This window comes from Thunnus thynnus, chromosome 13 (assembly GCF_963924715.1).
Source record: "Thunnus thynnus chromosome 13, fThuThy2.1, whole genome shotgun sequence".
Taxonomy (NCBI): Eukaryota; Metazoa; Chordata; class Actinopteri; order Scombriformes; family Scombridae; genus Thunnus; species Thunnus thynnus.
In genome coordinates, this window is record NC_089529.1 from 16,280,676 (window position 1) to 16,305,012 (window position 24,337).

Sequence of the window (24,337 nt, forward strand, 5' to 3'; positions counted from 1 at the left end):
GTTAAAACAGAGTTGTAACATTTGTTGGATAGAATTGGATCACTGGAGTTATATGGCCACGATGATCATGAAATTTCCCTATTCTGATATAGGACTAATACAGTATGGAGATGCTATGGCAGATTTCAAAAATACCTTTAAGTATGAGGATGTCTTCTATAATTCAATAGCACAGGAACACTATCAGTTCCTAAATGCAAATCATCAGTGTTCATTTCACTCTAAGATGTGAAAATGAACACTTCAGCAGTGCTCATATTAGTCCGTGCCATTAGTGTTAATTTAACTTGTACATAGTTTTGAAAAGCTGCCCCAGAGCTAAATCAGCTCGGTGTGGACAAACAACTCTCCAATCAACAAAAAATAATTGTTACAGAAAAAATAATAATGCTGAGAAATTTGCTGTTTTGGAGCAGAATAATGTTTTTGTTTTGTTATTGCTTGGGCATGCTGCAGAAAGAATTGATTGAGTTTAATGAAACAACCATAACATGTTGAGGGGGAATTAATCTGAAGTCTAGGTCAAGAGACCCTCTGCTTTTCATATTTTGAGCTTGAAACATCACATAAGCAAGTATTTATTAGTGCACACGAAGAGGAATATATATAATTTCTGTCTAATGTTGCAGTCAATTCTCCAGTGCTCCAGTCAATTCTCAAATCTCATTAAGCCTAGGGCTCTGTTTATTTTATAGCTCTCATGATTTGTTGCTTCTTTGAACATTTAAAATTTAAATCTATTGTAAATGCAAGGTCAAGGCATCTGATTAATGTATTACCAGTATTATAACCACTCTTGTATAAAACAGACCTATGTTAAGCAAAGATCTGCATAATACATTTATTTTGATTATGCTACAGTAAGACAAATAGGTATGTCGATTGTATAAGTGGCCTAATAAAATATATTCTGTATGCCTCTATAATTATAATACATCTCTGGAATGATTTTTTAGCATCATAAGGCCATAAAAAAGACAGACTGTGTGTAAAATCCAACTCTCGTGTGTCTAGGTTATAATGTTATACAAGTTCAGCAGCTCATCATGAGCAAACGGGGAAGGAAAAGTGATTTGTATGGGTACCGGATACTTGGCTTAATACCTCAATTTTATACTTGAAAGTAATGTGCTTTTGGGCCCTATTAGAATAAATCTGCATATTTTCATGAAATTAAGATGATGACAGATTTGAAGATTGACTTGAGTAATGCAATATCTAATGTCTAATATTCAGTCTTGGGGAGTCACACTTTATTTAGTCCAGTATTGATACTAAGTATTAAATGTCTGTAATATGTTATTTAAAAGTTAGTTATCCTGCATCACTCTTAATTGTGTGAAAAGGTGTCCATACTGTAAATATTTTAGATCTGGGTAAGCTGAGGGTTGGACTTGTACGTCAGTGTTAGAGTTGTACATTTGGGATGATTAAATATTGAAAAGAATAAAAACAGGTATATGTATACACTCTATACCTGATGAAGGTCGGACAGAGTCTAATAAATGTTTCAGCAGTGAGCGAGACAGTTTTTCTTACTGTTTTCAAGTTGCATTTTTCTCCGATGCACCTGTCACACACTCAGGTGTGCAGAGATATTTTCAGGATGATTAAATATTAAAATTAAATATGATCTAAGAACTGTAGTATTTTACCCTTAATGTTGAACCTGGAAAGACCTACAGTGATATAGAAATTTCTATTGCATATATTGTTTAGCATGGACAATGTACTGTATATAGACTGGGTTGGCTATTCAAATATAACACAATGAAGTTGTTCCTTTACTTGGAGAAAGTCTGGCAGGTGGTAAAAGGCCCTTTATCAGTATAAAACACATCATATAGTGTAGAAATGTTATTAGTGATGGCTATCTTTTGGTTTTGTATATGTGTTACCAGAAGCTGTCTTTGACATATAGATGTGTCTTCTAATTCCATGTTGGATGGGCCAAAAGATTGGCATGACACAAAAATAAAACATAACTGACTAACTTACGGACTGACTGATGGATATGCACCAAATTGGCATGTTACGTGACTTGGATGTTTGACTTTCACTATGCAGAATTATGTAGTTTTGCACCAGAAGGCTGTTTCCACATTCATCAGCTGTGCTCGCCTTACAGGTATACTATACAAGATTTGTCGGTTGCTGTTTGTAAACACAGCATTCAAAGTTGGTCCCCCCTCCCCGGCTTGACCAGAGCGAGCTGAGAGCAGAGTGAGAGAGAGAGACAGAGAAAGAGAGAGAGGGAGCGAAACAGAGCAGCATATAAATAGCAAATAAACATGCCCACACCTCTGCACAACCCTGCAGGAAGGTGTCACATTGCCGGATTTTGTGTGAATGCAAAGCTTCATCTTGTCTGCTGTGGCCTCTCTGCTCTGTGTGTGTGTGTGTGTCGGTAAAACAGACACACGGACAGCAGAGGAGCAGCACACAGCAGTAGTCTGAACACAGCAGAGAAGACAGAGAAGCAGGAGAAACACTGATGCATATAAAAACACAGCGATGTAACCTGGTCACTACACTATGAGTCCACCCTCACACTTACATGCTGTTATTGACTGGGGGCTACACACCCACTACCCAAAGGTTGATGCCCAGAACATCCCTAATATAGCAAAACAAACAACATAAGTGATGATTGAGAGGGATTGTATTTTTTTTTTAGGAAAATAGTATACCGTCATAGATCCCTTCCAGACATGTTTCAAAACATGTAAAATATGCTCTGCTTGAAATAATAATTTGTATTTGACATGGGTTTTCCATAGAAAAAAAACTTCAATTACTTCATTAAAAGCCTTAAAATGACATCTACTCCTTCTTCCTCACTGAAAAACCCATAATCTCTGAATATGCAAATGTTCGTCATTTCAAAAGTTAAACTGCTGGACACAAGATGTCTCCTTCTTCGCTATGAAGTCCATTCTCAGTATATGTGCACTGTAGGCCTCAAGTTTCCACATCACAATTGTGTGTTACATTCTGGACCATGATTGGCTCCAAACTAGTTGTGATGTCACAAATCCTGCTCGTAAGCCCACCCCTTAAACTCAGGTTTAAATGGGCTGTAAGAGATATTGGCATTTTGGCTAACTTTCTGTCTGTTCTTGCACTTAGCGCTCCCCTCCCTCCTACCCGCGTCACCACATGAACGCGCAGCGGTCTTTGCCACAGCACTTTATAAGATTAGGCACGGCAGCAATGGAGAGCAGCTCAAACCTCAAAACCAGTAAGTACAATAAAATCAAACACTAGCAATAAATGTAGCTTGCCAGCCATCTACTGAAATCAGGGACTAATGATACATTACACCCGTATGGTAACTCTAGTATGAATATGGTGTTTGAAAGTATTAATTAGCTAGCTAGTGTCCTCCTGGCTAAATAGAGAGTTAGCTGGTGGTGGCTAGTGGCATTTTATCTGGTCATGCTATGAGTGGATGAAACGCTGCTGGCTAACCAGACAATTCTAACAACATAATTTGCAAATATGAATAAAGCAACTGGGAATTGTCCAATAAGTTCGCTAATGGCAACTTGTGAGAAAGTTATTTGAATGGTCAATCACTCAAGCTATGAAGCTGCAGTTGTCAAAAAGAACTTTGTTATAATTTGATTTGTTGTAACTTTGTTATAATTTCTATCACAGTCACGTCAGGCAGACGAACCAACAGGTAGTCGGGGAAGAGGGAGAGCTGCAGACCAAGGCAGAGGCAGAGGCGAACCAGGACACGGTCATGGTAGAGGGAGAGGCAGAGGCGCTGGCGTGTGTGCAGGAACTTCAAACAGCCAGGGTTGCAATCAATATGTATCAGTATGTATTGATTATACTTTGCTGAGACAGTCTATGAACACGCAATGTCCTGTTTCTTAGTTTATTTTCATTTGTGTACTTCTAGTTTATACGTCATCGTCTGTCAGTATATGCTTATAAGCATATACAGTATACTTTATAAAATAAACTGTAATTTGACCATAACAAAGCTTTATATGACTACTAATATTTCAGAACTATCCTTTCAGGAAGCACTAAGCACCCTGAGTCGGGAGGAGCTGTTGGAAATGTCCATGTTCTGCCGGGACCCTAGCCTGATCTTCTTTGCACTACATTGCAACACCAGGCAGGCCTCAGGTCCAGACCATCCTTTCCCTGGACATCCACATTGGTGCATTTGTCAGAAGTGTCTGGAGATGCCATCAGATGCTGAGAATTTATGCTGCGGTCAGCAGCCACCCTGGTGCATATCCATGCTGCCTCAAATAGATGTGTACATCCTTCAAGAAAGGGTCTTGAAGCTGGCTGTGGGAATCTGGAATGACATCCATGCACAGTCTGATGCCCAACACCCGAGTGACTGCAACCATCAGTTCCGCCATGCTGTCTACAGACAACATGTTATGTAGCAGCATGGAGTGTTGGGACTAGGAAACAGGGTTGTGATCCCCAGTTGCTGCGTTCTGAAGATTCAGGAGCGTTTTCCAGATCCTCACGGCCGATATGTAAGACTTTCGCCTAAGTAGAGTGTAGACCTGACACTTTATACCTGCATTCACACTTTATTTATTGTATTTTTTAAACTTTGTTTTATTGTAATTGTGTATATTGCAATATTTCAACATGTATGTAATATATAAAAGATGTTTTTACATTCACCCCATTCTCAGTTTGGTTGGCTTTATGATACAGGAATAACAAGGTTGACAGTATTATAATGCTTTATTTTAGTCCAATATAAAATATGTTTTTTAAAAATCACAATATTTACATTATATACAGAATATAAACATATTTTGCTGGGGCCTGAAAGACAAAGCAGGAGCTCAGCATTGCTGCTGTGGCAGGGATTGTCCTTTTAAAACACAATAGGGAGCAGTCATTTGAAGTGCATCACAGGTCAGGATCAGTTCTTTCATCACTAATGATAAAAAAAAAAAACGTACTGAGTAATTATTTCAGGTGATAGGGCTTTTGTCAGTAAATCATGGAGCTCTTTTGGACAATATTGGACAACTCACTAAATACAAGTTTTAGAGACTGTTTTTGTATATTTGGGCACATCAAGATAGTGCCTTATCAAGTTGTTTGATTAATATTATAATATTATATCCGAACCATTTTCTCTAATGTTTGGGGGTAAAAACATGTTCCACTACACATTTCACATATTGAGTTTCACCCAAGGCAGATTGTATGATTCACCTAGTCCTCTGCTGACTTGTGTCTGCAACAACTTTTCTGTGGGTGGTGCTGGAATATTGCACAGAACTCCTAGAGGCCTCCTTGACCTCACTGATGGCATACCAACACCGGACGACAGCCTTTTCTGCAGGACAGCTCTTTGAAGTGCTGGCATGTAGCTGTAGTTCTTCACTTCCTTCACTGTCTGCAGTGTCCACCTCCTTGATTTCTTTTCGTAAAGCTTATGCCACCTTATCGGATGGTAAGAGTAGTTACGTTTAACTCAATCATTTGTACTTGAGAAAAAAATTTCTAGCTTTGGTAAACACTATTAGAATAATTCATTTTGGAATATTATTGACAGACTTACCAAATTCCTACCTAAATGTTGAAAACATGTCTAAAGCATAAGATGGCTTCATGATGAACTTACTCAAATGATCCATTTCCCTTTCGCTTGGGTAATCTGCTCAGGCAGTCAAATATTTTTACCCATTCTTTTCATGCTACAACATGATCATATGATCAGTAGCCAAAGTTACTGTATACCATTAAATACCAAATTAATAGCACCCACCCAGACAGACTGACTTGAAAGTGGAGTACTTGTGGACAGACTTGAGCCAGTGCTCATTCAGGATTACTTCTGCAAGTTTCAGATGAGCTTTGGAGTCCTTCTGCATCCAGAGCTTGTCTTTGTTATCTGTCAGTGGGTTGATGTTTTAATGTCAAGGAGCCCTACTCAACATACTCAACATTGCAGTGGAGGCGACACTTGTAGATAATAACAGCAGCTTACATCTTTGAGTTGGTGAATAAATGTACATATTCCTTGACAGATTGATGTACTTTATTTACATTACATGTATAAAATCAAACAGTATGACTGCACATCATAATGTAACTGAACATCAGTGTGTGTTATGACTTCTTGTCATGCCATACTTTTGAGTGTCCACTATTGAAATTACACATATACAGTTTCAGATTATACTCCATTGGGCACTTATTACACTTACTGAATGTATTTTTATGCCAAAGTTTTTGGATCCATGCCACATGTCGAGTGAGTGATGAACTCCACTGTCTTTTTATTTCCCCTTGGCTGAAATTGTCAACAAAACAAACATAAACAATGTTGGTATCAATAAACATTTCCTGGTCATAATCCAAAACAGTTACATTTATGTCTGATGAATGTTTGGGAACTAATGCTCTTTATTAGCAAGAGCAACAGCAGCAAATGAAACATATACTGTAAGTGCAATATGTCCTACCAAAAAGAGCTGCAATTTGGGCCTGTGCAGAACTCTGAGAGCTTCAGTTCAAAAGTGCTTGTCAAAAATGTGGATGAGCGCCTCCCTCTCCATAATGAAGGAATTTCTCCCAGTTTCTCTCTTGTCCATGTTGACCACGCTGATCATTTCTTTGGTGTCGTGATCCACGCTGGTGTATGTACAATGTGCACAGAAACCAGGACTGTCCATTCGAGCATCACCTGTTAACAGAAAACACAAACAAAAATAGGTTGAGTTAGCCTACTCATTTCTAATTACTATAAATTTGTATTTACAGCCATTGTATTGAAGTGCATTGCATTCACTATACAATAAAGTTCATCAAACAAAACAAAAACACAATAACTCTACAACTGACAAATCTAATGGAAAACACAGCTTATGTAATATTTGGTAGAGAGAGAGACAGAGACAAGACAGAGAGATAAATTTTGAATCAGACACCCTGGGTCTATTAGCATTTTAACTTCATACCACAGTCCAACACCAAAACAATGACAACTGCACACAAAGTGCCAAAGCCAAAATGCTTTGACCTTAAATTGAAAAGATTGGAGAGAACTGAAATTAAAAACCAGAATAAGCTTCAATGTTATCAAACACTAAACAGAGAAATTGAACTGGACAATCCTGAAACCAAACAAAGAAAATTTGTAACAAAATACAGACCTGGGGACCATAGTCTTGAGATAGAAAAAGAAAGACATTCAAAAACCTGGCTACCCAGAGACTGTGTCATCATTGTGACCTCTTAGAAACAGAGACTGAAATGCATTTCCTTCTCTCATATCCAAAATATGACAAGATAAGGGAAACATATCATCCTAAGTTTGCAGAAATATTCTCACATTTTAATACCCTTTCATAAACACAGAAAATACCAATAATTCTGGGAGAGGCTGAGCAAAACTTGATAGACTCAGCAAACAGTTCTCTGTTTAGGGGCGGCTGAGATTGTCACTACAATGAGAATAGCTGTTCCATGTTAAAGGTCAGTCCATCTTAAGGGAGCCAAGTCAGGTTAGGCTAACTTCGGGGCTAGCCCCCTTCATTTTAATCAGCAGGTGGCAAGCAAGACATGGGAACTTGGCTTGGGTCTTGTGGTGTTGTAGCATTTATTCACCGACAAATATCCTCTGTACACACATTGCACTGCTACGTTCACCTGCTATGTTGCCAGCTTCATCGTCACTCTCTCTTTCTCTCTCTCTCTCTCTCGACTGCACACTCACTACACACACAACCTACGCACGGAGCTATCCCTTAAGGGAACTGCACTACTTTTATAACACTATAGAAAGTTAGTTAAAATCGCCTTAATATTGGTGTAGGAAAAAAAGACTCGTCAATCATCGATATACGATCCATTCGCAAATCAGCACAAGCCTCTCGGAAGGCATGGTTGTCACCTTTTGCTGAAAGGTGACAAGTTTGCTTCCCTGATACTGGTGAGTTAGCTAGCCAATTCACCTGGTAGCAAGAATAACTGGGCACAAACTTCCCTTCCAATCAACAAAGAGCTGTTTCCTCAGGAGGGCTTTCTTCCACCAGCCGCTGTACACCAGCGAAATTAGCATCATCCCTGGCAAAAAGAAACCATTCAGCTGAATATTCTGATATCTAATATGCAACCGTAACTACCATCTATTCAAAAGAAACTAGCCAGCTACCTCTCAGAGGAACTCCTGGAAATGCTTGACAGTAATGGTTGGTGCGGGGGTTGCTTTCCTCTGAGCTTGAAGGGTGTTGATGTGAAGCAGTCTCTCTCATAATGAGGAAAAGACAGATGAACATTATTATCTAATGTTTCATTTCTCAGTCATCCACTTGGCTGTAAAGTTAGCTAGCATTACTGAGTTCATTTTCTGCTATAATGAAGCACATATAACTACAGCTAATATTAGCTACCGAGCTAACAATAAGCTTCGCTCAGATTAAAAACCTTTTAGGTTTTCCCACCAATTGAAGACCACACTGATATAAATGCGGGTCTTACATGACTCCTCTCTCTTTTTTCCCTGGCAGCTTTCTTTTCTTCTTTCTTTTCTTCAGCCATCTTAATTCACTTGGTGTATTTGGTTGTGTAAGCCCTTCCTGGGAGTGCTGGAATCGGTTTTCATCACTTACAACACCTTTAAAGGTGCTGTAAGTGATATAAGGCTAGCACAGAGAAACCTACCCTATTCAGTTGCTGGATGTGAAAACAGCCTTTTAGTGTCAAACATACATCAGTCTGCACAGTGAATCCCGAACATCCAACTGATGCACCAAGAAGAAAAACACATTTTTGAGTGGAGGGGGACTTTAAATCAGAGTTTAGGTTGTGTACGTACAGTATATCAGCAGGATTTTTTGATATCACAACCTGTTTGGAAACTAATTGTAGTCCAGTACACAACTTACTTATTCAAAGAGAGAGAGGGAGAAGCAGAAGAAGAGAAACAAGCAGAGTATTTTTTAAATGACTTAAAACATGCCTGAAAGGAAACAGTTTAGCATCAGCCTATCAAAAATGTGCTTCTCATATAATAACAAACAGATTATTGCATCCATTTATTCATAACATCCACACCTCTTGTCAACTGCTACTTTGTATCAAAACAAGATCTGCAGTAATGCAACATTATAAAATGAATAAATCTCCACACCAGGTTTAACTCCAGTGTGTGTGAATTCTTCTGGCCAAATATGGTCTGTTTCCTAGTTCTGAAGTCAACACCGGTCACCCACCATCTGTCATTCCAGTCACTCATCTGCCAAATGTTGTTCAGTATTATCTACTTACTGATAACTCTGGCAGGTAACCAACCATTGTTTGGGGATTCTGCTCCATGATTGGTTGGTGGGTAAAACAATCAAAGTCTTTAGTAAATACCAGAAAATATCAGACTGTGACACGTCCTGATGATACAAGGCTTCTTATATATTCACCATCTGTGAGGGAAATGTGGCCTTTTTCTCATGAACTGTAGCAGTTTGTGTAGATTAAGTTTTGCATTTTAGAGGTGAAAGGGGTCATCAGGGATCCTGTTTCATAAATGTCAACAATGCTCTCAATTTGTCTGTCACATTTTTTCCTTTGCCCTCCCATCCATCTTTCTAGCGGCCTTGCATCTCTGCTCTGAATTACTCGTTTCCATTCCTGTTATCTGCTCTTGTGAGGCTAATTTCTGCCTTGACCAGATGAGCTGCACCTATTTTCTGTAAATGCTGTGTTAGTCTCACCTAAGCAAAATGTATGCAACACAGAGACATTAATAACTCTTCTCTGTCTAGCTCTCCTGCTCACCTTGCAAGGATAGGTCATTCGAAGAAATGATGGACAGGTGATCTGTGCCGGGCTGCAGTGACCTCTATAACCTTTTAATGACCTTTCACAGCCTTCGGACCAGCCGATTAGTGTCTACGCCGTCCCTCTCTGATTAGCCTGGAAATTGTAGCTATTTGGACGACCTTTTCAGCTAAAAGGTCCACTCCCGACTCCGCTTTCCCTTTTCAAACACTTGTACTTCTTTTCGACTGCCTTCATTTACAGCAGTGCTCAACTCCGCACACATATACTACACACAAAATCCAACACTCCACCTCAAGCAGCACATCTCCCATCTCCCCTTTTTGCTTCTGAAGGGTAACATGATGAGGCTTATCGACCCCTGTGTTGTTAACCACAGCAAATTTGTAGTTGTGTTCTCCTACGTTTCACTGTGTCCTCAGTGTGGACTCCAGCCTAAGTATATTCTAATTACTCTTCAGTTTCTGTGGCTGCTCTCACGTCATATAAACTCCTTCACTTGCCTTATTTCTTTGCATTTTTTTATTACAGTATGTATCATATTGCTGACCCTGAAAGCCACAATTCCAGCACCATTATATGACATGTAATTCCAGAAACCACAAAGAGGCTGTGAGTCACTTTGTGAGACAACTAGGGGAAGCAGGAATGCAGCATTTTTATCAAACAGACAAAAAGAGAGGGTGGTCAGACAATACTGAAAGACCACCGACAGAGCTCACAGTGGAACTTTGTCCTCTGTGGTCAATCGACAGCTCAGTCAGACTTAATTTCAGGCAGTAACAATGCCACAGCTGCAGATGGAAATGTTCAATAGATTAAATAAAGCATTTACCATAGGCTAGATTATAAACCGTCAGCAGTGCCTGCCCACACACTGCATTTATTCCTCCGAGACTCCACCCAAATGAAGGAGTTATTTTATCTCCCCAATCCATATCTTTCACTTGTCCTATCGTTTATCTTTCTCTCCCTGTTGTATTTTATCGCTGTCTATCTTGTTTTACAGGGTTTGGGGAAATGAGATACAGAGAGAGAGAGTGAGTGAGTGAGGAAGACAAAGCAGTGTGTTTACTATGGAGCAATCTGCATCTGTTGGTCCCTGTGGGAGAGCCTGTTGGCCTTCACCTTGAGGTGTGCACATACAGGCAAACGTGCTCCTGCTCACACATTCAAACATGCACAAGTGATATGAGTGGTTGCAGAGGACAAAAGGGGGCATAAAACACTGCAAGCCGAAATCTTAAATGCCTATAAATGTCAATTATTATTTCCTTGAGTAATTTCTTAACTGTATGGGTTTGGTTTTACAAAAGCACATGCCATTTATGACTTAATATGTTAAAAGGATAGATGATGCTGTCATCTAACATCAATAATATTCTGTATATTATTGTTTGTTTTCTAATGCTTTCTCTCTGGGATCAGTAGAGTTAATCTTATCTTATTCCAAGTGAGTGTTACCATTATCTAAGTATTTTATTAAGTATTTTAATTATTTATATCTCTTTTTCTTTGAGACTCATTTTGAGTTTATGCTTGTAATATCACCCTTCATCTTTTATGTGCACATGTTGGCTACATTTGCTCCAACCTTTCTGTAGCACTTGGTAAAAACAGTGCTTGCGGGGTGGGGCAACTGTGTCACCATTAAAGAGGCAGCAGAAAAAAAACACTACTGGACGATGCTATTATCTTACTGCAAGAAAACATTTGTAAGCTGAGTACATCACCCACCACAGGGCACGGTGCTTTCTTTGCCAAGAGACTATTCGGCCCCTCACTGCACCATGCATTTATTTTACTCATAAATAGCAAAATATCACAGACCAGAGCAAACAACCATAATTCATAAAATTCCCATCTCCCTCCAGTAATTAGCCTCCCCCAACATTTCCTCCTCGGCAAGTACTTACAGAATGCAGTGCTGTCTCGCAAATTGTTTTAAACTGTGCATCTCATCCTTAACATTCAATGTTTTCAAATGTAAAACTTCCTACATAATAAGATAATTGTCTTCACTCAAACATTTTAGCAATAATAAGCTTCATGAATAATTCAAAAGCAGAGAGATACATAAATAACGTTTAATTGAATACCACAGGGAAATTACGAGCCAACAACACCAACAAAACATATACTAACCTCCCAGTGATAACCTTTCTGTTTTCATTACACATTGTTTTGTTATTTTCTTGAGATATTATAAAATTTAAGTTGTAGATAAGGAACCTAATGAACTTCTGAACTGATGCTCTTGCTGAACAGTATTTTACTATTATAATTAATTATTTATTTTAAATAGATTATGGAACAAAAATGTATTCCCAAAGGGGCAGAAACTGTTTTGGCTGTGCAACAAATTTGTTTGGTGCAAGAACTTGCAAATCAGATTTACATATTACCTTGTGAATTTTAAATTGCCACAAGCTGTTAAAATCTCCCCTGTGTTTTTTTTTTTCTTTTTTTTTTTTTTTGGTGTATTAAGCAGTTTTGTTTCTTGTTTTTTGTTTAAGTGGCAGGTATTAGAGATGATAGTTGGAAGCATTGTCATTCGAGATCCACAAGCTAACATTAAGCTATTTATGTAAAAGCTCTGAAATGTAAACATAAACATAATCATCAGTTGTTAAAGGAATAGTTGGACATTTTAGGAAATACATGTATTTGCTTTCATGGCAAGAGTTCATTAAATATGAAGCCACAAGTAGATTAGCTTAGCAGGTGGAAACAGGTAGAAACAGCTAGCCTGGATCTGTCCAAATGTAAACAAATGTGCCCACTGTGCCCAATGTCAAACTATTTCTTTCAGGAACATACTCAGCCATGTAATTTACCTTGATCAGTGTAATGTATGGGACAAAAAAAAACATCACTGATCACAACAAGCTGATGCTGCAAAGTGAAATAAATGTATGGCAATGAATCAATAAGGGAAATAATATTAAATAGGGTTGACATGAAAAAGAGTGACAGACAGAAGCACAGTGTTGAGAGAAGTCAAGGGACTACATATCAGGTGTTATTAGGTGCATAGAGACTCTGAGGAAGAGAGAGGAGTGCTGAGTGAGCTAAACTGTGCTGTCTTTAGGCTTCTCTTTTGTCAGTTGTATTGACCCGGTGGCACTGGCACCTGATCTGCATCACATTTAATGTAATCAACGCTGTGTTTTCTGTCTAGAGTACACTGTGAATACAGATAGCTGAGAGAATGCAACAACCAAAAGCACTCCGGGTGGAGTCTAGAGATGGTGGAGCGTAGCAGTTAAAACCTTCAGCAGTGAAACTACACAAGCCCCCCCGGGCCAAAGACTGAGTCCTTACTGTTCCCTTTCCTCATTGTTGTCCCATATTTTTCATTTTTCTGTCATAAAGTCAACTGTCTCTCAATTAAGAATAAGACCAGGCAACCTTAGTTCAGTCAGAGCAGGGAAAGAGCCTGTGGGGAACATTGACTCATGATTTTCTTCCCAAAAACAGCACTGGACTCTCTTTTAAAATAGGTCTCTTTTAAAATAAAAGTCCAAATCAAGTCACATATCTTCATGAGCAAAGAATAAGAATAAAAGCAAAGAACTACCAGCAAAATATATATTAAGTATCAAAAGTGAAAAGTAGCCTACTCATAATGCAGAATAGCGCCTTTCAGAGTGAATATTAGTGTATTTGCAGCATTTAATGTAGCTGATCAGTGTGAGGTGAGGTGTTAGCAAATAAGGTGATAATATGTCAATTTTGCCTGTTAACACACCCAGTATTTAAGCCAGCAGACAACAAGCAACATTAGCATTCAATTAGAGGTATAGTTCTGGCTAATGGCAAATGTAAGTCTAATATTCACTCTCCTTTTTGCTCTGTTTTTGGTCTCCACCAACTCCTGAGGAAATTATCTGATTCTTACCTGCTAAATATTCAGCTATGTTCACCAGCTAGTCTCTAATTTTGTCTGTCTGCAGTTTGGCGCTGAGTAGGTAGCATACAGACGGTTTATCACAGCCATCTTCAATGAAAACAGCCACCTTGTACAGCTGGAAAAGAGGTTAAAAAGAGCAGTGAAAGTGAAACAAAACAATAAGCTGAAAGACACTAAAAAGCACAAGAGGTGGTTGGAAACAGGAAATGAGCCCCAGCCCCCTTCCTACATGGACTTTGTCACTTTATAATTATGTCACCTGTTTTGCTCCTTTGCTACTGTCATAATCACCACGGCTGCTAGAAGACTTTGTCACTTGAAAGTACATACATGTTGTTTGGGGACACTTGCTTCCCTAACCTTAAGCATGTGGTTATTATTGAAGCCATGACAATAACAGTCCCTTGACTTTAAAAAAGCAGTCATTTTAACCCAAGCCATGACCATTCCCTAAACCTGGGTTGTTTTTGTCCCTAAACCTAACCAAACTTAGCCTCAGTATTGTCATATCATAAAGCATAATTATTTTTCAGTGATGATTTGTGACAGTTTTGGAAGGCACAGACAAATGAAAATGCTTCTATGTGTCAAAAGCCAAGTCAGCAACATCTCTATGCAGTCATATAACGCATGACCACCCAAAACTTTCCCACAATACAGAAAATACTTGTGAACTTTCGGGTTTTCGTGAGCCAAGGCGCTTTAAAAAACATTTAAAAGAACATTACTCTCAACACAGGAACCAGAGACGATATTAATAATATCAATGGCAATCTACCTCCTCAAATAAATAAAATATCTCAAGGCTTTTTACTCATTCCCAAAGGGAATCAGCACAACATCTGATGGAATATTGGAAGCTACATGCTTCATCTTGCACATGCATGTTTCAACATTTGGAAGTCAGTCAGTCAGCAGAGTCATTTAGTCTTCATGGCCAGTCTTTTTGGCAGTCAGTTAATAAATTTGGTAGTGTAATGGTTCAACAGGGGCACACAGGTACTTACTACTTAAAGGATTTTTCTTTCAACAACTTGGATACTATTTGTGTTGTGTCCATGATACGTATGAGCAATAATAACTCATCAAGTTATTGATTAGTTATTGCCTCCCATCCCCACCCCCACCCCCCCAGAAAAAAAAAAGAAACAACTGTTGACAGGTTTACAGCCTTTTCTTTGTTGATTCTTTGTTGTAGAGATGTTGTCTAGCATTCTCAGATCTCAGCAATTACTTTGATTTCCAGTGCATTATTGATGTTGAAATACAAACATAAGGTGCAGTTTATAATAACTCCCACCACTCTCATCAGAGTTGTTTCCAGATGCAGCAGGCAACTGTTGTGCTACCTGCTCAGCACCAAATGGCAGACAAAATGATCAACTAGCTGTTCAACGTAGTGGAGCATTCAGCGACCAAAGAGCCAGATATTACCCTCAGGAATTGTTAGAGACCGAAAATCAGAGCTGAAATAGAGTGAATATTGGACTTAGATTTGCCAGGTGGCCAGGAACACAACTCAAAATGAATGCTAATGTTGCTCCATATCAACAGGGTGTGTAAAGGGTTTGTAACTTGTTTTTGCTGCCCCTAATTGGCCAAAAGGTTTAAGCAGATTGGCTGTGGTACTACGTGTGTACTATGACTGTTTTTACAATGTGGTATCTCTACTTTTACTCTGTAAAGCCTCTGAAAACTTCAAATACTGGGTTTGATAGACACAATTGTCACTATGTACTTAGTATCACTGGTATTACTGGAGAAAGAAAAAGGAGGTAGGAATATGCGCTCTCTCTCTCACTGTCTCTCTGTCTTTCTTTCTCTGTCTCTCTCTCTCTTTCACTCTTTTGTTTTATAACCATCTAACCCAATCTGATTGCAAATAATGAGTGTGATTACTTTAGAAGCTGCTAATAACTGTAGCTAATCCCCCCTCTGCCCCCTTTCATTTCATCTCCCGCCGCTCCTCCTGCATCACTCCACGCATCTCTCAGCTTTCTGACTTTGCATGCCATTATTACTGGATGTGCGGCCCCTGAATCCACAACCCCCCACCACCACCCCCTCGCCATCACCTATTATCCATCACTAATGACAGGAGGCAATGTTGTAAATGTTCTACTTGAAGTGGAATTAGTTGTGGTGTGTGTGTGTGTGTTGTAACAGGAGGTGTGTTAATGTTATGCTGCTCTCTAAATGGGAGTGCTGCACATCAACCACACCTGAGTGGGAGTCCTGTTGCTGACCTGTAAATGACAATTTGTCCCGCCACCACAGCGATGAAAATGACGTTTCACTCGGGAACATTTTAACCTTTCATCAAAGTTAAGGAGAAGTCTGTCTTTCTTTTCACAATCGGCATTCACTTCCTTTTTCTTACGATAACTATAAACAAAGCAAAAAGGACACAGAGCTGCAACCACATTACCTAGAGTACATTTTATTGGTAGTTTTAGATGAGGTTTTCAAAATGAAGGTTAAAAGGTGGTGCTGACTAGAGGTCCCCAGAGCAGCCAGTGTAGTAAATGAATTGCTATAGAGTTATGTACACTACAAATGTAAATGTTCTGCCAAGGTGAAAGATAGCTGATCTCAGGCTTCTTGGTATTCTCATTAATTGAGATCAGTTGGGGAGTCCCATCTGTGTACACCGATACCAATATTTCTTTTTGAAATATAATCTATATTATTGTTGTTAATTAAAATCTCGGATATGCCACAAGCTCTCGTGCTAGAACATATTTGATTCTCATGAGTAATGTGAGTAAAGTAATAAACAAAGCTATGTCGAACCAGCAGGTATACAATACATAAATACATGTTGAGCCTGTATGTATGTGCGTGTTTGTTGGCAGGTTATTGGGTGAGATATGTGTTGGTGTTGGTGAATGAATGTGATAAGAGTGTGAAAAAGGGGATGCAAAGCAATACTTCAAAGAGGAAAAGTGTGCAGAGTCACATCGATAAACCTTCTCTCAAGGTTATCACTGTTTCCACACTGTCTTCCCTTTCTCTCTGCGCATGCTGCACTCTGATAACGTAAATTAAAGCTACATAACGAGCAATGGATACACAAGTGTACTGACACATGTAAAAGCACAAACTGAACCTGCTCCTATTCTACTGGGTGAACTTGCTCATACAAGAATTGCATAAGACCTAAGTTAAAAGGTTACAAAGGCAGCCTTCACTCACAAATGAAAAAAACACCTCAAGCTGCAATATTTAAAAACAGTTTCCATTTTTATTCTACGAGTGGCCTATAAAGTGATTTGTGCTCAAATGCAAAAGGACACTGAGTTGAATCATCACTGCAAACATCCATTATGAAGACTCCCACTTTTACAGTATAGGAGCAATCAAAGCAAAGAAATCACATTAATTTAAACATCTTGGTGTGTTACTCCTTTATTTGTGGGAGAAAGCACGAGTGTGTATATGCACAATAATCTACACAAAGTGCAGATACAAATAGATGTGGTGCGTGGGTGCCATGTCCACTTATTGTTTTGCTTAAGTTTCCCTTTTGATTTTAGATTGAATATATGTTGCCCCTTTGCCTGACTTGTTTGTCTTAGACACACATACATACACACTTTAAACCTCCTCACTCCCTTACCCTCTTGCTCCCCTTTGTCTGATTTACAGCAAGAATATTATAATATTTCTGTTCCTCATAAATCACTGTGACAGCGAAGGGCCACATTACACCTGAGTATAGGAACTCCCCACTTTGTTTCGTCTTTCCTATCTTTTTATCGCACCCCATCTTATTTGCAATCTCTTTCTCTCTCTCTCTCTATTCCTCCCTCAGGGACTGACACATGGCTCCTCATCAGTGCTGAAGAACATCAACAGCAGCCTTGTCCCCTGGGTGTGTTTTTTAACTCTCCCTAATTGGCATGTGCACCATGATACAACAGTAAGCCTGTGTGCGCTCTCCTCTCACAGCAACAAAAGACCTTTTGTAAACCTAACTAGCACAGCCTATATGTGACACCTATCTAAAACTAGTGTCATATCCTTAAGGATAAAATATAGTGAAAGAAAATCACAGAGATCCTGAGAGGAGACAGTCATTGAAAACAGTCTCTCATTTGGGAGCTGCCTTGCCTTGAAGTAAACCTGGAGACCACATCTATTTAACAGTAGGGTCATCCCTGCCTAACTACCAGGTCCCTGCTGGATAATCACTAACTCAGTGCCTTTGGATAACACGTACACTCACCACAGGAACACCTGTGCAATCCAATGCCATCCAATAAAACAGGTCTGCCATAAATTCTACTTTGTTGACATTCTCAGAAAGGTGAAAATTTTAGTTTATGTTTATCATTGAGGTAGTAGTGGGTGGTGGAGGTGTACTGGAGTGAATTATATTGAAAAGTGTTCCTAATTTTTTGTCCACCCTATTAACATACATGAGGGGGGACGCAGATATGGTTAAGGTTTGGTTAGGTTTAGGTACAAAAACAACTTAGGGAAAGATTGTTTAAGGTTAGGGATGATTGTGGTCATGTTTAAAAGAAACCAGTGTTGACTGTCGATAGGAATCAGGAAGCAAACACTCAAAGTCTGATGTTTTGTTGACCCATCCAACCGCCTCCGCCACCTCCTACTGAGGACTTTATCACTCTATAACAATGTCACACTGTTTACTCTTTTATTATTCATTGTTCTTACAATGGTTGTATCACTTGAACCTAAATATATGTCGTTTTGGGGTATTTCCTAGGAGGACAGACTTGTGTGGTCCTTCATTATAATATAAGAAATTTGGGGAATCTAATAGTAGAACTCAACTTTGTCACAGGCCTGTTTCAGCCTCTCTTTTTTTAACTCAGAAATGTTGTAGGTAAAACCCAGCGGGTTATTAAGGAGCTCTGATAAGGTTTCAAGAAAATCTGTGAAAAACTTTTTCTGCGCCTCTCCTGCAAGCCTCTATTAAGTTTCCCATTTTCTCAAGACAACTGAAATATCAGAAGACCTTTCACCAGAAGAGAGACAGACGTGTCTTTCTTCATTGGCTCTGTGAAAGCACTGACAAAGTACTTCTGTTCATCTCTTCAATCTTCATCTTCAATGTCTTTCTTTTTCCCTCCCTCTGGACACTTATCCTGCTGCAGCCTCCTCTTATGAGCTGGAGAAAATACACTACACAACCCAAATGCCCTAATATACAGTCCTCCACAAGTTCAGAGTCATTTGTCTCTCTGAGTGTTGGGCCTTTTTCCAAAGACAACAGATGCACCTTTTTTGAGAAGATCAGCAACCCTGTGCTCCAGTCATTGCTGACAGATGAGTTTGGGACTGGGTTAATGTTTTATAACATATGCAGCAGTTGGGCTTCAATTACTTGATCTTGAAATATCTGTAACATAAAATGAAATAATTGAGCAGCATGTGAAGCAGATGATGGTTGAGGGTAAAAAGTGGGATTTCCCACGTTCAGTGTTTGATTCCCCGTGCGTCTGATCATAAAATTTAATTTCTGGTGGCGACACGGTTTATCCCCCCCTTCTAGACTTTTATCAATTTGATCTCTTTGATCTATTTTTTAATGAAAGCCTGCAGCCAAAAGCATCAGGACCACTTGCAATCCATTGAAGTTCAGCTAGATCTGCAGCAGCCAATGGACTGTGAATTTGAACAGCAATGCATCAGTGCATCATTTCAAAACATACACCAGAGAGTAGTGTGCAACTTTCTACACATCAATACAGAGATTTTCTCCTTCCCAGAATAATTTAAGATAGAGCATGATTTCACTTTTTTTAGCCTGATCCTCTTTACTAGCACCATCTCTTATCCTTGTTACTTACAGTATATGACTGAGTGAAGTGTGCCGTTCCTACTGGTTGAGTCACATAGTACAATTCGTTCCTAAAAATTAACTGCTGAGATCACAGGGAGTTTCTCCTGCATGACTCAATCAGAATCACAATGCTGCTTTAAATAAATACTAGTAGCTCTTCAATTTTCAAGGCCGATAAGAAGGAGTAGTCAGTGAGTCAATGGGTAAGCTCCAGCATCATTTATATCTGTAACCACTTTGGGAGCAGCGAGGTGTGAGTCTGCTCATTCAAAGCATTGAAAGCATCATCTAAAGGAAAGGATAAGAGGCTTTGGAACACACTGTACTGTACGGCGCTGAGAGCAGCGTCATATAGTTAAAGGACTACTCCAAAAACGACTTCATTGGAGGGGACTACAGATCAGCTCCAGTCTGTCCATCTTTCACACATAATATCTTTGTATTTTAATGAAACTTAAGGGAATGATGGATCCACCCTGCTTAATTCTTAAGTTGGGCTCTACAATAACCGCAGTTTGCCAAAACAATGATCTCACATAGATAAGCCCAGTGGGGAGCACATTGGGGATATTAATTACGATGCTCATGTGTCACATCCCAAACACCACACATTGGACAAAACGTGATTTCATGAATGAAAACATGTGAATCAAAACACGTGGATTACACCGTGTTTGATTTTGACAAAACATGGGGTTGTTTTGTCAAAACACAAGTCAATGTTGCTGCAAAGAGGATTCTGCAGTCACCACTTCAGATCAAAAAACATAATAACAGATTAAACTTATTAAGCACTTCAGGAGATGTTTGGAAAGAGTGACATACATGGAAGCCTGAGTGGTTGCTGAATCAGGAAGTTGTCTGAGACTATGTCTTATTATTTAATAAAAGAATGATAATGGCGTCACATATTGAGTGAAACTGACATTTTCAGTTGCAGGAAGTGACATCTCCAACTTCTGCGGCTTCACCTGTCAGCTGTCAAGGCTGCATTACAACTAAACAGCCTTCTATCACGCTGTTTTTGCAATATGCTTACCATATTAAGAACCACAGCGGTGTCTTCCTGAATAGAACTTAACACATGAAGATAAACACTTTGAATAAGCGTGAAGATGCATTTTTTTTGGATCGTCTATCTGCTTTTTCTCCGAGGGCATTCACGTTGTGTATGGCCTACATTGCCAGCTCCGGTGAGGATCCGGAGCAGACAGGGCATTCGTCATACTCTTCGCTGTCCTCCTTTATGTGCTCACAGACTTCACAGATAGCACGGCAGAATGACAGGGGTTTCTAATAATGTCACTGCAGAGGACAGCGGCACAGATCTTCCGCTGGAGGACGCAACCTGCAGGACGCTCTCTGAACATGACTGCTCTCCCTATTTTGGTTCTTGGCTCTGGCTGTGAAGCTTAACCTGCGTGTGCTCATGTCTGCTTCAGATCACGCTGCACCATCGCTGTTCAGCTGCCGGCTTTAAAGTGAGAATAATCACAGGATTCACTTGTCACAGATATTGTAATTCTCAATCTGTGGGGTGGATCTGCTGTTTTTAATTTGAATAGTTTCATTTCTAATTAGAGTGTAATTACAGTATTATGCATGACTCCAATCTTGTTCATTATTCTATGAAATTACTTGATGTGGACTTTCTCATATACTCGTACACACAGGTAGGTTCAGCTTGCTGGTAGTATTTTGCTACCATGCAAGCGTGAGGGCCGCTACATCCTGAGCCTATGGTGCACCACTGCCCCCTTGTGCACTGCAGTACAACATGAAGGGAGACCCCATTTCACCTCACAGCCATAATGCCACACTGTCACAAACCATTTTACATATACAAATACACATCACAAAGACAATGCATGATAATCTCAAGGTGTTACACAATCTCACTTCTTCTTTGTTTCTGTGGGAAATTATTTTCACATTTTGGTAGATGGAATTGCTCCTGGAATTTGAATCAGCCATACTGTGTTCAAACCCTTTATCATTTGTTTGAGTTTGAGCTGATCCATTATGAAGCCTTTCATCACTAATATATATATATATGTATGTTTTATATTTATATATATATTGTGTGAGTGTCAAGATTGAACAGATATGTATAACAGATATGATTTTACAAATCTTGTTTGTTAGGATTTTTACTAATCAAAATAAGCACCATAGTATAAGTGTTGAGTTTTTCTTATTCAAAATTTAGCAAAACAGTTGTCACAAAAATTGTATCAAAAATGAATAAATCAAACTTCAAAAAGTCATTACAATCAGTAATTTAGACTTAATTAAACTGCTATGTCATGTCACAAGTTGACTTCTGGTTTCAGCTGTCACAGTTAATGTTTTGCATCTGGGTAAACATTACAGCCTCATGTTATATTTGCAGACTAATTATGGACAATCTGGCAATGTTGCTAACATTTGTTATTTGTTTGGTATTTTTTACTCAAAACTAGGTAAAATATTTGTCACAAAACTTGCATCAGAATGAATAAATCAAACTTTAAAAAGTCATGAAAATCAGTCATTTAGACTTAATTAAACAGCTATAAAAAAGTATCCAAGATTCAACATTCATACCACAGGTTCTGGTTCCTGTTGTCACAGTTAATGTTCTGCAGTCTTTCAGTATATATTATGGCCTCATGTTATATTTATAGAGTAATTATGCTCATTATGTTCATTGTGACAAAGGTTGTATATTATATGCTACAATTAAGATGATAAACATTAAGTTATTGATTTGCCTGTTGAGTTAAAGGCTCCTTTTGACATGTTCTTAGTTATTTGTTATATATTATGATATAATGCCACATGTCATGATAATGTTTTTTTTGTGTGGTATGATCCACATTAATACTTGGGATGCTGAGTTTTGAATAACAGGAAATGTCTTAAGTGTGGAGATGGGACAGCCAGGGAGTAATGTGTTGCAGCAGCCCATTCTGGAAGGAATTAAAAATAAATAAAAAAATGAGAAAGGAGATCAGTTTGTCTACACCGTTAACGGTCTCTCACTCTCTCTCACTCCCTCTCCCTCTCTCTGCCTCCCCGGTGGATCGCCACATGGCTCCTCACCAGTGCTGGAGAACATCAACAGCAGCTTTGTCCCTTGGGTGTGTGTGTTTTTTTTTTTCCTCAGTCTCCCTAATTAGCATGTGCGTCATGGGGCAAATCAACACGTGCGCTTTCTCAGCAACAAAAGACCTTTACTAAACCTAATTGACGAGAGCCTGTATGTGAGGCCACTCCAAAAACTGGAACAAAATCATCAAAGAAAACAACCTTGTTGACAGAGACCCTGAGAGGAGACAGAAGCGGTGAAAACAGTCTCTCTGAATCAGAAGCTTGCCATGCCTTGAGGCCACACCTACAAAACAGCCGGTGTCCTCCCTGCTGTACCACGTCCCAGCTGGGTAAACCCTGACCCAGAGCGCTTCCATAATACACAAATACTCACAGGATATCTCAATAAACATCTTTGTAGGTGCACCCTGCAGCCACATGAACTATTTTTTTTTTTAATTTTTATCAGTGAAAAGTTACATACTGTATGTTAAAGATGAGTTAACAGAAAAGGATGCAACAATACCACATTAATAAAACAACATTGTGTGTACATTTTACGTCCAGGGATTGTAGGAAAAGAAGCTCCAGGAAGGTCAAACCTGATTTAACTTTTTGTTTTTCTTTTAACTTTTTTTTTTCTTTCTTCCATTTTCCCCTGAAAACACTAAGCTTTTATGCCTGTCACTGCTTTGGGCCATCCTCAAAAACCCTCAGGAGGACTGGCTAAATGCCAACCCCTGCATATCACTCCTGAGTGTGAATACAGTGTTTTGGATATTGCCTTCATACTGTATGTTTGTCAAAGAGAATCTGGATCAAAGATAATGCCTTTATTTCTGACAGGGTCCTTTGGGAGATCTGTGCCGCCACTGAAGTTGAAAGAGAGTCTGATAAGTGAGTTTCCTGTGGCCTAGAATTAGTATTTCACTTTTATCAGTGTTGAAAATAAAGTTCTTTCTTTTTGTGCGTGTGTGTATGTGTGTTTTTGCAGAGAGCTCAAAGATTTAAGCACTCAAAAGCTTTCATGATTTTTACAGTAGCTGCTTTCTATCACCTAGCTTTTCTGAGATGTCACAGCAACAGATATTCTCATCAGGGTTTTTAGGGGTCAGCCTCACGCCAGCAAGCGATGAGTCCATCTTTGTTTGATAAGCGTGAGCTACACCAGAAACTCAGCCAAACGCGGTGTCCATAAGTAGAACATCAGTCAGCCAGTACCGTGCATCTGCTATAAATGTGAGGGCTCCCTGCAAATGTGAGGAAGGAAGAATTTTGTTGTACAGTATCCCTGTTTTCCAGAAACACATGCTTAGGTTCATTAGAGTGGAAAACAGTTTGGCTCATATAAGCCACTTTGAACCCTTAACTTGGAGCTCCCGGTAAGTCCTGGGTTAATAAGTAATAAAAACAAGGTTGCACCAGCAAGTCTTGGCTTTCTGTAGTACAAAGTCCTCTGCTTTGCACTGTAGAAATAAGTCAGTTTTTCCTGCCATGCTCCTACAGCTGTACAACCTTCTCTTTGTAAAACCACATACTCTGATCAAAATTATCATACCATCCAGTCAGAACTATTTTAAGTTTCAGTGAGAACACTGCAGCTCAGATAGGCAGCATTCTTGTTTGTAGACTCTGGCTGAGGCCAAGAATAATTTTGATGAGCGATAACTCTGTTAATCATTTTTTCAATTTAGGTTTTTTTCGCCTCAAAAATAATTTCCATCAGAAGTTTTATCCCGGCGCCCAATCTACCATTT

The 24,337-nt window shown here is 39.1% G+C and overlaps 1 long non-coding RNA gene across 2 annotated transcripts; it reads right to left on the reverse strand.

Moving 5' to 3' along the window:
* Positions 1-6,082: 6,082 nt before the first annotated feature.
* LOC137195017 (uncharacterized) lies at positions 6,083-8,705 on the reverse strand. 2 transcript variants are annotated; one of them, XR_010931049.1, is made up of 4 exons: positions 8,159-8,705; positions 7,959-8,070; positions 6,468-6,688; positions 6,083-6,295 (listed from the first exon to the last, which is right to left on the reverse strand). It is a non-coding gene; the product is annotated as an uncharacterized lncRNA (long non-coding RNA). The 2 variants fall into 2 exon arrangements; XR_010931048.1 differs by having other exon boundaries at positions 6,083-6,688.
* Between the last annotated feature and the right edge of the window lie 15,632 nt (positions 8,706-24,337).